Genomic DNA, 18,081 nt, shown 5'->3' on the forward strand with positions numbered 1-18,081 from the left:
CTTACGAAATCAAACAAACAAACGGGATACAAAGACGTTTCACAAGAGGAAGGGAGGAGATAAAATATCTGTGCAATAGGGTGGAGAAGTTGCAGAGAAGAAAAAGAAAAAGAAAAAAAAAATTAAAACAGTAGGAAAGGAAGAAGGATTATGTGTTGTAGAGAAAAGGATGTAGAAACAAAAACTATGGAGATGTAGAGAAAGAAAGAAGTGAAAAAAAAAAAGGAAGAAAAAGAGTAGAACAATAGGAAAGGGGAAGGAGGAATCACGTGGTGTAGAGAGAAGTTTAATGGTGTTAAGTTTCCTGTTAGTTCAATTAGGGTTATTTTTTTCCTTTTTAATTATGAGATAATTGGATTCTGTTTTAAGGATGATATGTCAACTTAAACTTAAAGTCTCTTGGATTAAATTTTAATGAGGTGGCGTATAAAGAATAGAAGTCAAGCAAATCATGGCAGAGAAAAAACAAGCAGAAGATTCGGAATTCACCTGTAGACACTTTAAATCTGAAATTCAATGTTGAAATTAAAAAATTTCCAAATTAATACCTACATCAATTACAATCAGATTTTATGGAGAGAAATGTACGTTGTCTTTCCAAATTCAACGTAAATGGTAATTAGGGGTATTTTTAGAAGGCTTATTTGCAGTAGTGCCCCCTGAAATTTCAGTCAAATCTCACTTTACCCCCTTAAAGTTAAAATAACCCACTTTCATCCCTTGATCGAGGTTTAGTAACTCACTTTGCCCCCTGCCGTCAACTCCGTCAAAAATTATGTTAAATCTGATGACGTGGCAGGGGTATTTTTGTAATTTCATACACATGAATCATTAAACTAATTGAGTGGGTGAGGTGGATACCACATGGAATTAAAACTTAATTCAAAATTCTTCATTGGTTAAATTAATTAAAAATTTTAAAATCAAAATATATAAAATAATAAAATAACAAAACAAATTAGAGAAAGTAACCAAAAAAAACAAAAACAAACCCAGGCCGTCTCATCCTCCCGAACCCATCCTAATTCCTCCTCCCCCATCTCATCCTTCAGACTCTCTCTCTCTTAGATTGCCTTCACCTAAGGAATCTTTCATCTTTTCTTTTCCCCTAATTTGTTTCTTTGGTTACAAACTTCTGTTCTGGCTGCTGCTTTTATGTCCAGCAATCTCTCTATCAGCCTCTCTCTCTCTGCGCACACAGAACCCAGATTCAGATATGGGTTAGGGTCGTTGCTCTCTCTCTCTCTCTCCCCCCGTTTTGCACACAGAAGATAATGCTGTACGCAGACCTAGTTGGACGAAACAAATTCAAAGGAGTCTGCTAGCGGCCATAGGGTTGTTGGGCGGTGCAGTGGGTATCGTTGGTGGTGGTGGGTGGGGATGGGAGAAACACGGTGGGTATTTGATTTTAAATTAAAATATTGACCTCGTTTGGGGGGTTTGAAGAAACAAAGAAAGAGACATGGAGAGAGGAAAATATAGGGGTTGGGTGGCTTGGGAACTGATCTCCATTATAATTTTGTTTTGCTTTTGCTCTGCTTTTCCTTAGCAGAGAGATTAGAGATCAAATGATGATGGAGGGATGGGGTTGGTGGGTGGCGAGGATTGTTGCGGCTGGAGGAGTGATTGGGTGTTGGGTAGGGTTTTTAATTATTAGAATATATATATTTTTTAATTTTGTTATTTTTAAATATTAAAATATTTAATTATATGTAATGTGGAGATGGACTCAACTTGCCATGTCACCCACTCAATTAGTTTAATAATTTATGTGTATGAAATTACAAAAATACCCCTGCCACATCATCAGATTTAACAGAGTTTTTGATGGAATTGACGGCAGAGGACAAAGTGAGTCATCAAATCTCGATCAAGGGATGAAAGTGAGCCATTTTAACTTTGGGGGGGGTAAAGTCAGATTTAACCGAAATTTTAGGGGACAGTATAGTAAATAAGCCTTTTTAGAAGGGAAATAGCCCTATATGCCACCAATTTTATAATCTTAACTAAAAATACCACCCCTCCCCAATTTTTGTACAACTATCACCTATAAATATAAAATTATTGTCCACTTATTGCTGAATTTTTGTTTGTGCCTGATAAATCACGGCCATGAGCAGGCCGAAGGAACCCTTTATCTCGGCCCTGGCACTTGTTGGCAGAGGCTGAAACGCAGCGTTTCGCCAGGGTACTTCGCCTTCTTAAAAATAAAAGAAGGAAATGCTAAGGCATGATCATCTCGGCCTCAAGCATAGGCCTCAAGCATAGGCCGAACAAATTTGCGGCCAAGGCATTAAAGGCAAATCATCACGTGACAGCAGGGTCCCAGGCTTCATTTAATGAAGTAGTGCCTGTTTAATGCAGCAAACCCATTGGCTACAAAGTAGCATTTAATGCATGAGGGAAGGTGGGAAGTGACTGAAGTCAGGATTTGGTGATGAAGATCAGAGTGATTAGACGTGGACATTCTCACGAAGATTCTGACAGCTTGAGATGTTGGTTCACCAGCTATCCAGGCAATAAATGCGTCTCCACGGCCAGAGGTTCAGAACCCACGATTAAACGCGGCGGCCGAGATTCACCAGGATTTCTGGGGTCTCATCACCATACTTCACGATCCCAAATGTCGATTGGATTGCCCACTTGCGCTAATCAGACTCCACTATGCGTAATTTCAGCCTCGATTACTCATCCAGGGACTCTTCCTATAAATACAAGACTCAAGCTACATTCAAAGGTTCAAACACCAAAACAAGCCTCCCACGGAGCAACTTATTTTCTTATGTAATGCACTTTCAATATCTTTACTTGCTTTCCTAGGAGTAGTGTTAGGTTGTAAGCAGAATCCATTCATCAATATATCATACGACCCTTGATTTTCAAGGCGCCGGAGCACCATCTCTGTTTGTTCGCTCACTCACCCCATATATCACACGACCGTCGCTCCCTGAGCAGCGCGCCGGAGCACCGCCCAAAACCCACCACCAACACCATCACTCCACGGCCTTGTAGTTCAGGCCGTGAACCTAACAACCGAGACCAGTTCCTCTCTCGGCTACAATCGTTTGACCAAGAAGACAGATCAAACAGGCGCACCATTCACCCATCCAACGCTCATCAAAACATCAACGCACGGTAAACCGTGCTGGCACGCCCGCGCACAACCGCACCGCACCCAAAAGCAGGAAACCCCGTGTTAACGCACGTCCCCTCGGCCCGAAACTCCAGGCCGTGAGATTTGCGCGGCAGACAATTTTCACAAGTTCAGAAAGTTTGTTCTCTCTTAGGTCACTCAGCTCTCTCTCTCTCTCTGGCACAGCTCTCTTTCTCTTTGGTTTATGTCTAACGCAGCTCTCTGTATCTCTCTTGGCTCTCTCTCTCTCTGTAGCGCAACTCTCTGTCTCTCTCTTTGCTCTATTTCTCATAGCGCAGCTCTTTCTCTCTCTAGCTTCGTTATGTCTTTTTCTCCCTCTATTCGGTCTCTTGCTCTCTGTTTGGAATCGCGAACCCCTCCCTTTAGGTATGTCTTCTGAATAGCTGCTTGCAACCTTGAAGCTTTAGTGGATTGCCGACCTCGAAAAGGTAGTGTTGATGGTTATTTTCTTAAAATCAGTGGTATTATGTGAAATGGGTTATATTTTGATTGTTTGGGTTTGTGTTAAATTCGTTTTGGCTTTAATTGCTTTGGGTTAGGTTTTGTTGAATATTCATGCTCAGTCATCTGGGTTTATACCAATTGCACTTAGATTGGTCTGGATATGTGAATCTTGAAATTTGGGATTTTCCATTTGATGTAGTAGATCTGTATAGTGTGATTCTGATGTGTTATTGGTATACTGCTGTTGTGTTCCTCTTATTTTACCGTCGTATTGCTGTTATATTCCTGTTATATTGCCATTGTATTGTATGGTTATTGTGGTTATTTGTTCTATTTCTAAGTTGATTCAATTCTCTTATGAAAATTTATTTGAAGTCTTATACATAGTTTTTGCTCTAATTTTTCGTTTTGAATTATTTGTTAAAGTTTATTTATTTATTCATTTAAAATTTTGGAATTGATGAGATATCTGGTCTGGGCTTGAGACTACCCTAATTTATTGTTCTTTATTGTCATTGTGATTTTAGCTAAGGATTGGGTGATGTGTTTTTGTTTTGGATCATTGTTGTTAATATTATGTTAACTCGCAATTGTACGGGGCAATTAGTAGTATAGCAAGACAAGTACGAGGTCGTACCCACGAAGACTGAGAAGTTAAAACTGGTTATGTACTTAGATTACCAAATTCAAGAAAGTAGGAGGTTATGTCTAAAACAGAATTTAAAACAAGAGTGGTTGTGATTGTTGAACAAAAGAAGCAAAATGAAATTGCAAACAAAAACAAGTAAACAAATGTAACAAAGAGTGGTTTTAAGAGTTGGAAAACAGATTTTGAGACTAGGGCATTCGAATCACCATAACAATTCAATTCTGGGTTATAAAGATTCAAGTAACAAGTCTAATTCAGATTCAAAGATTGATTCTAGCTAAAGTATGATTAGGCCATGGTGTTTGGTCCTAACCTTGTGTTCCTAATTCCCTAATTTGATCATTTGTTGTCTAACCTAAAATTAAGCATTAGGAACCCATTAAGCATAGAAGAACATTTTAAACAACCAAGTATGTATCTAATCCCTGTTGTCGAATGTCCATACATACTCTTCCTATTCATAGTTCAATTCGAATTAAAGCATGGTGTATACTCTTAATTCAAACCAAGATAGTTAACAAACAAGTTCTAATGGTGATCAATCATTCAAACAAGCATGTTAACTTATAAGCATAATGAATAAGAACATGAATCATGAATCAAACTTGAAACTCCAAACTTATAAACCCAGAATATTCATGTTAGGTTACATCGAAGCCCTAGTTATGGATTTAGCTACTCATAATGGAAAAGAGACTTGAACAGAAATGAGAAAACATAATGAATGCAATAAGAGTAGAAAAACCCTTTTTCTGAAGTTCTTGTGGTGTCCAAGGCTTCTCCAAGTGCTTCTCCACTTCTAATGCTTCTCCAAGAGCTTCCCCACTTCTAGAAAGATGTATGAAGGATATGGAGGTGATTTGGGATGAGTTTGAGTGAGTGGTGATGGCTAAGGAAGATGAAATTCGTAGGGAAATGGAAGAGAAGAAAGCTGGAGTTGTTTTGGTGATTGTTGGAGTGTTTGGGATTGTGAGAGTGTTTGAGGATGGTTGGAGTGAATTGTGGGGTTGTGAATCCCAGGATTTGTTATGTCTTGAATGTGGAATGGATGTGGTATTTATAGGGAGAGGGGAGTGATAAATCTGAATTCAATATGGCTAATGCATACAACACTTGCATTATAAAAGATGAATTGGTTGATGCACTTCACTAATGCATACAACACTTGCATTATAAAATCTGAATTGGTTGATTCACTTCACCAATAAATCCCACCAGCAGCCCTAGCTCATCTTCATGTCACCATGACCAAGCTTCCAACTAGCTACAATAGCTCATGCCTAGCTCACCATGACCAAGCTTCCAACCAGCTCATCCTCATGTCAGAATGACCAGCAACTTCAAGGGCTTACAACTTGGGCTTCTCTTAAGCAAATGACGACTTTAAGATGTCCATTGTGAATTTCAGAATGTGTATGATCCAACCACACAAGTATTGGCCCAATCCAAGCTCGGAGGAGGAAGTTAAGGCCGAAACAAATTGCTAACTCGATTTGCTCGCTGACAAAAATCCATCCTGAGCATGGTTCAGTGTTTGCTAGGTTACGGCCTCCAGAGTTATTCAATGGGGCTGAAATTTGGATATGTTATAGTACACACCCATTGGAACAACGTTCATGAAGAATGCGGCCTCATCCGAGCTGTGTAGATTGCTGAAACAGATCTTGCAATGTGACCCACGAAACTGGACTGTAGGAAAAATGAGTTTGTCTTTAAGCTCTTCTTCCATTCATCCAAATTAGGCCTTAACATGCTTGAATTGCATGAATTATGCTCTCTTGCTCTATTGGCCTACAAAACACACAAATAGAGGCAAATAACTCAGACTTATAGGAAACTAAGCAAAAGAAGTAAGTAAATTGGGCATGTATATGTATGAAATTATGAGCTTAACAGTCATTTGATATGGTTTTGAGATTGGTTTCATATCTATGATTTTGGTTAGTGTTAAAGTAAATAAATGGGTATCATTCCTGTGGTTTTTGTGGAGGTACACCATTGTATCATACTTATTTTCTCTTCTGATGATATGGTTCTATAATGTATTTGTTTGGTCAGGCTGGTTTGATAAGTGCATGAGCCGTGCTGAAAAGTGGCAAAAAAAACTTAAAATGCAGAGCAATAGGGTCCTTAAATACACAAGTTGAAATGCCTCAGCAGGTTTGTACCTGTCAGTGCATGGATTTAAATGTGTTATTGACTCTTCAACTTTCATAATATTTTTATATTGTGAAAAATGAAAATATTATGTTCATTGTATCAAAGTTACCTGTAAGTAATAAGATCATGTCGTAGTGAAAGATAAGCCCCTGCCATCATTTAATCGCACTCTGTTCTTTACCTTTTACTGAGGCCCTCAGTATAGTCTCTTATGTAGTGTTTTTTGGTATATATGATCACTGCTCTAATTAATTTTTTTACTTGCAGACGAAACTTAAACTTACTGGGAATCCACGTGGTCGTTTAGTGAGATATTCAGAAACTCAGAGTCTGATGGTTTGTTTCTAAGAATCTTTTTTCTTCTGGTTGCTGACTTTATCCTGGTTGAAAATATTGAACAGAGGTCTTCGCATTTATTAATTATTATGGACTCATGTAAAGCATCTGTGCCCATTGTTTTTCACAACAAGGAAAGAAAATAACCTATAGATCACACTATGATTAGATGCTAAAATTAGTAAAGCATTGATGGAGCGTTATGCTTTAGGTTTGCATTCCCTATGTTTCCAGTGAATTTTACACCATGAGATTGAGGGAAGGGAAAGAGGTCAAATAGGGATTCCTTTAGAGCTATTCCCAATTAATTTTTTCTTTCCAAGATGCAAGCAGGAGGCTTAAGGCTACTGAGAATCATATGCCTGTGATTTCTTTCCCATGCCCTACAAAATTTCTTAGATTTATATGGGGGTGGGTTGGGCCATGTTGTGTATGAAGGTTTGTCTGTCTTTAATAATGATTTCTCTCAGGGTGTAATTCCATTCGGAGCTATCTCATTTGCAATATGTGTTTTTTGAACCATTGGGAAAGCATGATGGCATGTAAGTGAGCTCCTGACTCGTGCTATGTTTTGTTTTTGGCATCTCATGTGCCAATCATAAAAATGGTATATTCTTGGTTCTGTTGTTCCTAACAATTTCTCATTTCCTTAGAATAATCATAGCAAGGTTAATATCATTTATTGTTGTGAGTGCATCTAGTGATAGACGTTGAGGACAGAAAGTGCATGTGAAGAAATTGTTTTGTTCAAATAAAAGAAACCTGCATAGAGTGATGTAAAAGATAATGTTTACGTGATTTTTTTTTTGTGTGGTTAATGTATTAAATATCTAAGAAATAAAAGCAGATTTCAATTACAAGTCTTTGGATTCAACATAGTAGAGTAGTTCAAGTAAATAAATGGGTATTTCATTCCTGTGGTTTTTGTGGAGGTACACCATTGTATCATGCTTATTTTCTCTTCTGATGATATGGTTCTATAATGTATTTGTTTGGTCAGGCTGGCTTGATAAGTGCATGAGCTATGCTGAAAAGTGGCAAAAAAACTTAAAATGCAGAGCAATAGGCTCCTTAAATACACAATTTTGCATAGCAAAAGGTGCTTTTTGGTGTAAAAAATGCTCGTTTGAATACAATAGTAGGGTAATAGGCTCTTTGAATACAATGATATAATAATAGGCTATTGATAAGTGCTGAGTTTGTTTTGTTTTGTTTTTAAAAAAAAATATGTGAGCTTAATTATGAATTTGAATGCAATATTTTTGAACAATTGATTTATAATAGAAAAACAACATGCATACATTATGAACAACGACTCTTTGGGCTCGTTTGGTACACCGTATTAGACTTTGGATAAGAGTAAATAGTCTATGTCAGGTGTTTGGTGTCAACTTGTATTATTCAATTACCCGACTATTTTATACGGGTTGGGCTTTTAATACTCTCCTTACCTGACTAACTAATACAACCCACACACCCCGGATTAGATAATACACGCTTAATTAATACGGCTAGGAAAAAAAACACACGTTCTACGAAAAAAGTCAGACGCTCTTTTCATCTTCTTCTCCCTAGGGTTCTTCTCTACTATATTCTCCACAAGTTATTTTCTTCACTCTTCTCCAGGTATTCATCTCTCACTCTCTCTCTTTTTCATACTCTCTCCAATATGCTTCTCCTTACTTCTTCTCTATTCTTTATATATTTCAATTTTTTATTAAATTTTTGTGGAAATTAGGTTATTAATTTTTCTTTTTTGACATTTTTTTTAATCGAATGTTTTCTTTGTATGTGATATATTGATTCGACGTTGTGGGAATATTTAGATTGTTGGTATTAAACAGAGTAGTGCTAGTTTTCGTCCAAAAACAAACAATTGTGCTAGTGTTGGTAGTTTAGTTGAATACATACATACCTGACGATTAGGAGAGCAAAATTACATGTAGTCTTGTGTAATGCATGATTATTTATATTGCTAAAATTAATGCATGGTTATTTATATTACTTTTACTAAATTTTTTTCCTTTATATTATACCTAGATATGGATGAAAGAAAGATTGTGGCATACTTTATTATTAGATTGTGGTTCTTGCATATCATGGTTTGGTGCATGATGTGGTTCATGGCAAACTACAATTTGGAACAACGACGCCAACAACAGAATGCCATTAGGAGTCAAAGGTTTTTCAAGATTGCAACTCAGTCAAATTATTTAGATAGCATTATAGGAATTGATGACATACAATGTGTGAACCAAATTAGGATGGATAGGAGAACTTTCCATTATTTATGTCAATTGAATTTGGTACTATTTTTATTAATGTATGTGAGTATGTTGGAATTTTTATGAGATACTACAATTACGATAATGGGTTATATGAAAAAACAATATTGGCAAAAACAATTGAAAAACAAATCTTGTCATATGAATCTTACCAAAAAAAAAATTCATGTCATTTGAATCTCAATTTCCATTAAAATTATCAAAGATTTTTTTAAAAAAAAATAGTCTGATATGATGTTATCCGAAACATCACCAAACACAGTATAACTTAGTCAGACTATTTATCCGGAACAGCACCAAATGCCTTATAATATTATGGATAAATAGTCAGTACTCTCCGGAGCAGATTAATACTATCCGACGGAAATTAGTCAGTACAGTCCGACGTACCAAACGAGCCCTTTGATCATAGGATATTGGTATTGCTAGTAGCTAGTTATTAGTATTTGTGTCCAAGAAGACCCCATTGTGAGCACAACTTTGACAGAGTGGTTATAGAGATAAGAGGTGCTAAGAAATTAGATATTCTGATTTGTTCAATTACATTGCACCATCTTATTATAGTTACAGCTAACCTCAACTGGCTTACTGAACAGTTGTAACCGATAAAAGAGTTATAACCAACACTATTTATTTGGATATGACAATTTTCTAAATGGCTTTGAGCCGTTGAATTAGTAGGTCAGTTGTAAATAGCTGGGGTTTTGTTTATGCCTGTATATTTTGTTTATTTTTCACTTAATATCCTATAATAGGCTGTAGATAAGTGCTAATTGTTTATTGCTTGTTATTGTCTAGATTGCAACGGACTGAAATTATTTTTATAATATTGGCGTGTAAGGAAATATGGTTTCTCCAATTAAGTTGATGATTGCAGAGGAAGAAAAGTTCCAAGGAAAAGCATTGTCCCTATCCCATACAAAGACTGCAATCAGTACCATGAAGGAGAAATTCAGTCAGCAACAGCTACGAAGGTTTGAAGAGAGCTGTTTTGGTCATCTCCTACTGATTGAGTAGCTGAAGTGGACTTGTTGCGTCGATTCAGCTGCACCAAAATAGATTCAGCTGCACCCTCAACTTGTGATACTCGCAAGTGCACGAGCCGTTTGGTAGTATAGCATATGTAAGTGCGAGGTCGATCCCACGAGGATTGGTGATTGAATGATCCAATTCATTTCCCCTACACAAAATAGAAATGAAAAAGAAAATAAATAAAACAAGAAAAAAGGAAATAACTCAAGCAAATAAGTTCCCAAGTTCAATTAGATTAACGGATTGATTCTAGCTAAAGTATGATTAAGCCATGGTGTTTGGTCAAAACCTTGTGTTCCTAATTCCCTAATTTGATCATTTGTTGTCTAACCTAAAACTAAGCATTAGGAACCCATTAAGCATAGAAGAACATTTTAAACAACCAAGTATGTATCTAATCCCTGTTGTCGAATGTCCATACATACTCTTCCTATCCATAGTTCAATTCGAATTAAAGCATGGTGTCTACTCTTAATTCAAACCAAGATAGCTAACATGCAAGCCTAAATGGTGATCAATCATTCAAACTAGCATATTAACTTATAAGCATAATGAATAAGAACAAAAACCATAATTGAAACTTGGAAACTAATTAAACTTGAATACTTAAGAAAGAATGTACATTACAATAAAAGTAAAGTGGAACTAAGAAAACTTGAAAGAAAATTTAGTAAACTCATTTTGTTACAACAATTGACAACTTGAAAGGAAACTAAGAGAATTTGAGGGAGAGAAGGAAAGGGAGCTCTAGAGAAGTGTTTGAGAGCTCCCCCCCTTGGGGTGTGTTTTGAAGCTTGAAGGCTTCTCTATTTATAGGGCTAAGAGGGAGGAACATCATGATGAACTCCCACACCATCCTTCATCTTTTGTTGCACCTCAAGCTTTCATCACATGGGTTCAAAGGTGGTCAGATGTGGCTGCCCTTTGCTGCCAACCCATGTGATTGCCTTTTGCTGCCAACCCATGTGGTTGCCTTTTGGTTGCTGAAAAACGAGTTTTCTGAACCAGTCTTGGTGTAGGAAGGCCAGAGGTTTCAAAACTTATCCAATGGGGCTCAAATTTGGATATTTTATAGTAGACACCCATTGGAACAACTTCTATGAAGAAAGTATTCCCATCGGAGCAGTAGAAGTATGCATCTTGGGCCTTGCAATTTGGCTGCCGAACAGAGACTGGAATTGACTTCATTTCATCTTTTCTTTCCTTTTTGATTCACATGCATGCACATGCTTCCTCTTTCAATTAAAACCTGATTTCCAGCTCCAAAGTGATCTGCCAATTCAATTCCCATGTTCAAAGGCTGAAGCAAAATGCCTCTCATCATTCCTCATTCTTCTCTCTCTCCTTTCTCTTTGCTTCCCATGCATGCACATGCTTTCTCTATAATAACTCCAGCATGTACCAACTTGCTCATTCAGAAATTCATAGCTGGAAAGCCTCCCAACTTCACTCATTATGTTGGGTACAAAGTCAGTTGCAGCTGGGGTGAGGCACATGGCTAAAAGGAGGCACATGACTAAATGTTGGCAGCTGCAAATCTTGCTGAGCAAGGTTGGGTGTTGGACGGGCTGAGCACTCCACAAATGTCCAATTGGGCTGAAATTTGGATATGTTGTAGTAGACACCCATTGGAACAAGTTTCATGAAGATCTTCACCTCATTCGAGCCCCATAGCATGCTGATCCAAGGCCAAGAAGTTGACCTACGAAATTGGGCTGGAAAGGGGTTGTAGCCAAAATGTGTTTGTCTTTAAGCTCATATTCCTCATATGCCAATCAGCCCTTAACATGCATGGATTGCATCATTTCCTATCCAAAGTCATCATTGTTACCTAAATGTCAATTAACTGAAAGATAAACACAAAAAGGATTAAAAGCACAAGTTTAACTCAAAAACATAACCAAATCATAAGCTAGAAGGGTACAAAATGATATACAATTATGAACCGATCAGGACTTCGCCAATTGTCCACGGCTTGTTACTGAGGAAGGCTGATTCGAAGACAGTTTCCCAAGTGAAAGGACAAAGACATGGATCTTTTGATGGACCTGTAGTAAGGGTGAGTGCTGCTTCAGTTCATCTCACCCGAGTACATGGATCTTTTGTTGCCTTCGTTTTCCCTTCGCGGGATAGTATTGTTAAGGTTCGGTGGCGATTTGTTTTGCATGTGTAAAATGTAGTCTGTAATGGATGTGTGTCTATTGTATGTAGATTCACTTAATATTGATGTTATATTGTATGTATATTGCTTAATATTGCCTTTGTATTGTATAGATAGTGTATGCATATTGCCACCCTATTGGATGTATATTGTAATACTATTGCTATCGTATTATCCTTATATTGCTATAATTTTGCCTATATAGTGTAAGTATATTGGCCTAATATTGCTATTATATCGTATGTCATGGCGTTTGGTCTAATAACAGTCTCCACTTCGTTCAAAGTAATCCTGAATTCAAATATCACGGACACGACAATTGTTATCCATCCTTATATTACCATGAATTGATGTTGACCTTTCAAATGATAGTTGGAGTTGCACATCGATTCATATTCAAAAGGAAAGTAATTCTCTCCCTCAATGAATCATCGTTCAAAAGAAGGTAGCTATCAAATATTGGGTACAAAAATGCAATATCCACGGTAAATTAATTGGGCACAAACCACATATTACAAAACCAGGATGATTTTTGGCATGCTTGAAAAGAGAAGGGCCAAATACAACAAAAAAGAAAATCCATTCAAGCTTGTACAATGGAACGCACAATAACCCTTTTACATGTCCTTCCAACACCAGTGTGAAGTATCATTGGATGGTACCGTATAACTCTAGGTCCATGCGGAATTTGAAAGAAGAAAACTTATTCGGAATCTTTCATATTTGTAACCACTTTGCTTGTTCTCGGAGGAAGAAACAAAAATAATAATAATAATAATAAACGGTGTGATTTCAATTATTTCAAAAGATTGATGTCAATACTGTTTGTTTGACATTATAAGGGCATCTCTCACACAATTAAGCCCACAAAATAAACTAAACATGCTATAAGCTCCACAGTAATATTTACTTCATCTCCATAATCAGAATATTGGGGGAAAAAAACCACGGAGAAATACATGAAATGAAAAACAACTCGGCAGTGACTGTGAGATTGTGTACATAAAACTTGGAACAACCAAACCAATTAAAGCTAAGCCATCTCATACGTATGCCTACATAAAATAACAGTGTATGGTCATCTTCTTTAGAATATTGCAATCAACACTTGGTTGAGACCGACCTGCAAAAAAAACTGGGTTAAGTACAGAGATAGAGTTTATGAATGACAGTTCCAGAATTAAGACCTATGTTAATTTGTAACTGCCACCGAGTCAGTTCATAGTGCCAAATGCAGCTATCTGGCACACATATATGACAAGCCAAAAGAAAAAAAGCAAAGTAAAAAAGAAAAAAGAGGCATGACATCAATGGGAACCTCAGCAGAAAGCATCAGATATGCATACAAGCAGATTGGCTCCATTACAATGTTCAAGAATGATGTAAATACTAGATAAAAGAGTTCTTATTCAAACCTCAGCAGGTTTCTCGGTTTCATTCCTGGACCCTCCCTCCCAATAATATAACAACTTGAACAATATAAGGAAACTTCAGGGCGATTGCCCCAAAAAGGTTATGTAGAAACATGAAATACATAAGTACTCTCCCTAAGACCTGCTTAGATTTCATCCTCCTCGAATGGATCTTGTTCAGGGTAGTCACCAACCTGAAATTACATTAGTCACATTAGTCAACTCCATGAACAAGTCATGCAGGAAATACACAAAGGCACTCAATAGACTGTTAGCTAAAAGGTTTGAAGTTAAGAATTTTACAATGATATTACTTATCCGCTGTGAATGAATATAAAGAAACCCTTTCAATTAAGTCTTTAAAAGCAATTTCATTTCACATAAGACACTTCAGATGGAAAAGGTATGTGCACTAGAATGGTAGGAATCCAATTGCATTTAACAGTCATTGCTGACTCCACGATTTGCAATTAACCAAGTCATCATTGAGGAATAGTTCCTAAGCTAACTCCCCGCCTTAACCTTGAGTTCTTCTTCTAATGTATAACAGTAAAAGTCTTAATTTTTTTTTTATTGAAAAACACTCACACCTTCTAGATTAAATTGTCAAATAGGACTCCGTATATCGAATTTTACCTTAATCATTGACAAATTTCATTTATCATACTTTTGCAACAGTTCCCAGTAATACAAAATCTACGAGTCCCTCTTAACAAAACTACCAGAGACATATCACTTAGTTATCACAGTTTGAACATTGGATGACAGTCCATACCAAGAAGGATATAGGTGAACTTTCAACTTATCCAGGGCTAAAAGGTGAGCCCCAAACTATTGTTCTGTTCATGAAGCGGTTGAAATACCAAAGATGGGTGACAACCTATGAGGTAACAAGTCATATTAAACTTTAAAACAAACACATTCCTGTTCCTTGTGAAACAGCCAATCGAACCAAACAATAATATACTCCACATCTTGATAGGAAAATCAGGAAAAAAAATCATTTCGAAGTGTTCTAGAATACAAATGCATACGAACCTTTACTTTGTCTGGCCGAACGATTCCACCATGAAGTGGGGGGCAATTGAAATATCTTGTTCCTTTCACCCTATGATATGAAGAAGAGGAATCTCAACCAAATAATATGCAAAAAACAGGAATGCAAATTTAAAATAGGCAATTCAAAAATGTCCACTCATGGTATAGCAAAATCACAACATGAAAGAATTTTGGTTCTAGCGGATTTAGTAACATACCAAAGATCACCAACACTGTAATAGACACCAATTTCAAGAAATATAAGGTTGTATGTGCAGAATTTCAGAGGGAAGAATATTCAAAATTCACCAATCTTAGAAACTAGTTCAGTGACAAGAATGGCTATTGATTGGATTCATACACATATGGGGTGAGCCCTAAATTCTCCAAAGCATTTAAAATTGTATAATATGAGTTTAGATTCCATTATCTTCGTAACACATAACAATTAGTGTTTCTTTTTGCTCGTAGTGCACTGTAATATAATGTTGCACTGAATGACACAAACATGATTTACCAAACCTGATAAAAGAGAGAAAGAATGAAGAAAAGCATGCTGTAACAAAACATGTACACTACTAGCTAAAAGGAAGAACAAAAATAATAAAGTAGAAGGGACAAAAAAGTGTATCTTTACTACCAGACAATATTACATGTTATCAACCAAAACCAGATGAGAAGCATCCACCAATTTAACACACACAAAACCAAGCGTCAACCAAGAATTTACTTTTTGCAGGTAAAATGAGAGTTATATATATTATTTCCTATGGGAATTTTCTCCTTGAGCAAAATATACTCACGAGAATGGAAAAATTGTGATGTACTCAATCAAAAGATAGCAGACATAATATATTAGCTCATAGTCTAGCTTATAGATACTAGGCTCTTTTTTTTTTTAGGTTGAACTACTCTACTATGTTGAATCCAAAGACTTGTAATTGAAATCTGCTTTTATTTCTTAGATATTTAATACATTAACCACACAAAAAAAAAATCACGTAAACATTATCTTTTACATCACTCTATGCAGGTTTCTTTTATTTGAACAAAACAATTTCTTCACATGCACTTTCTGTCCTCAACGTCTATCACTAGATGCACTCACAACAATAAATGATATTAACCTTGCTATGATTATTCTAAGGAAATGAGAAATTGTTAGGAACAACAGAACCAAGAATATACCATTTTAATGATTGGCACATGAGATGCCAAAAACAAAACATAGCACGAGTTAGGAGCTCACTTACATGCCATCATGCTTCCCAATGGTTCAAAAAACACATATTGCAAATGAGATAGCTCCGAATGGAATTACACCCTGAGAGAAATCATTATTAAAGACAGACAAACCTTCATACACAACATGGCCCAACCCACCCCCATATAAATCTAAGAAATTTTGTAGGGCATGGGAAAGAAATCACAGGCATATGATTCTCAGTAGCCTTAAGCCTCCTGCTTGCATCTTGGAAAGAAAAAATTAATTGGGAATAGCTCTAAAGGAATCCCTATTTGACCTCTTTCCCTTCCCCCAATCTCATGGTGTAAAATTAACTGGAAACAAAGGGAATGCAAACCTAAAGCATAACGCTCCATCAATGCTTTACTAATTTTAGCATCTAATCACAGTGTGATCTATAGGTTATTTTCTTTCCTTGTTGTGAAAAACAATGGGCACAGATGCTTTACATGAGTCCATAATAATTAATAAATGCGAAGACCTCTGTTCAATATTTTCAACCAGGATAAAGTCAGCAACCAGAAGAAAAAAGATTCTTAGAAACAAACCATCAGACTCTGAGTTTCTGAATATCTCACTAAACGACCACGTGGATTCCCAGTAAGTTTAAGTTTCGTCTGCAAGTAGAAAAATTAATTAGAGCAGTGATCATATATACCAAAAAACACTACATAAGAGACTATACTGAGGGCCTCAGTAAAAGGTAAAGAACAGAGTGCGATTAAATGATGGCAGGGGCTTATCTTTCACTACGACATGATCTTATTACTTACAGGTAACTTTGATACAATGAACATAATCTTTTTATTTTTCACAATATAAAAATATTATGAAAGTTGAAGAGTCAATAACACATTTAAATCCATGCACTGACAGGTACAAACCTACTGAGGCATTTCAACTTGTGTATTTAAGGACCCTATTGCTCTGCATTTTAAGTTTTTTTTGCCACTTTTCAGCACGGCTCATGCACTTATCAAACCAGCCTGACCAAACAAATACATTATAGAACCATATCATCAGAAGAGAAAATAAGTATGATACAATGGTGTACCTCCACAAAAACCACAGGAATGAAATACCCATTTATTTACTTTAACACTAACCAAAATCATAGATATGAAACCAATCTCAAAACCATATCAAATGACCCAAAACAAAAACACATCACCCAATCCTTAGCTAAAATCACAATCACAATAAAGAACAATAAATTAGGGTAATCTCAAGCCCAGACCAGATATCTCATCAATTCCAAAATTTTAAATGAATAAATAAATAAACTTTAACGAATAATTCAAAACGAAAAATTAGAGCAAAAACTATGTATAAGACTTCAAATAAATTTTCATAAGAGAATTGAATCAACTTAGAAATAGAACAAATAACCACAATAACCATACAATACAATGGCAATATAACAGCAATATAACAGCAATACGACGGTAAAATAAGAGGAACACAACAGCAGTATACCAATAACACATCAGAATCACACTATACAGATCTACTACATCAAATGGAAAATCCCAAATTTCAAGATTCACATATCCAGACCAATCTAAGTGCAATTGGTACAAACCCAGATGACTGAGCATGAATATTCAACAAAACCTAACCCAAAGCAATTAAAGCCAAAATGAATTTAACACAAACCCAAACAATCAAAATATAACCCATTTCACATAATCCCACTGATTTTAAGAAAATAACCATCAACACTACCTTTTCGAGGTCGGCAATCCACTAAAGCTTCAAGGTTGCAAGCAGCTTTTCAGAAGACATACCTAAAGGGAGGGGTTCGTGATTCCAAACAGAGAGCAAGAGACCGAATAGAGGGAGAAAAAGACATAACGAAGCTAGAGAGAGAAAGAGCTGCGCTATGAGAAATAGAGCAAAGAGAGAGACAGAGAGTTGCGCTAGAGAGAGAGAGAGCCAAGAGAGACACAGAGAGCTGCGTTAGACAGAAACCAAAGAGAAAGAGAGATGTGCCAGAGAGAGAGAGATAGCTGAGTGACCTAAGAGAAATTTCTGAACTTGTGAAAATTCAGCAATAAGTGGACAATAATTTTATATTTATAGATGATAGTTGTACAAAAATTAGGGAGGGGTGGTATTTTTAGTTAAGATTATAAAATTGGTGGCATATAGGGCTATTTCCCTT

This window comes from Prunus avium, chromosome 6 (assembly GCF_965620075.1).
Source record: "Prunus avium chromosome 6, drPruAviu1.hap1.1, whole genome shotgun sequence".
NCBI lineage: Eukaryota > Viridiplantae > Streptophyta > Magnoliopsida > Rosales > Rosaceae > Prunus > Prunus avium.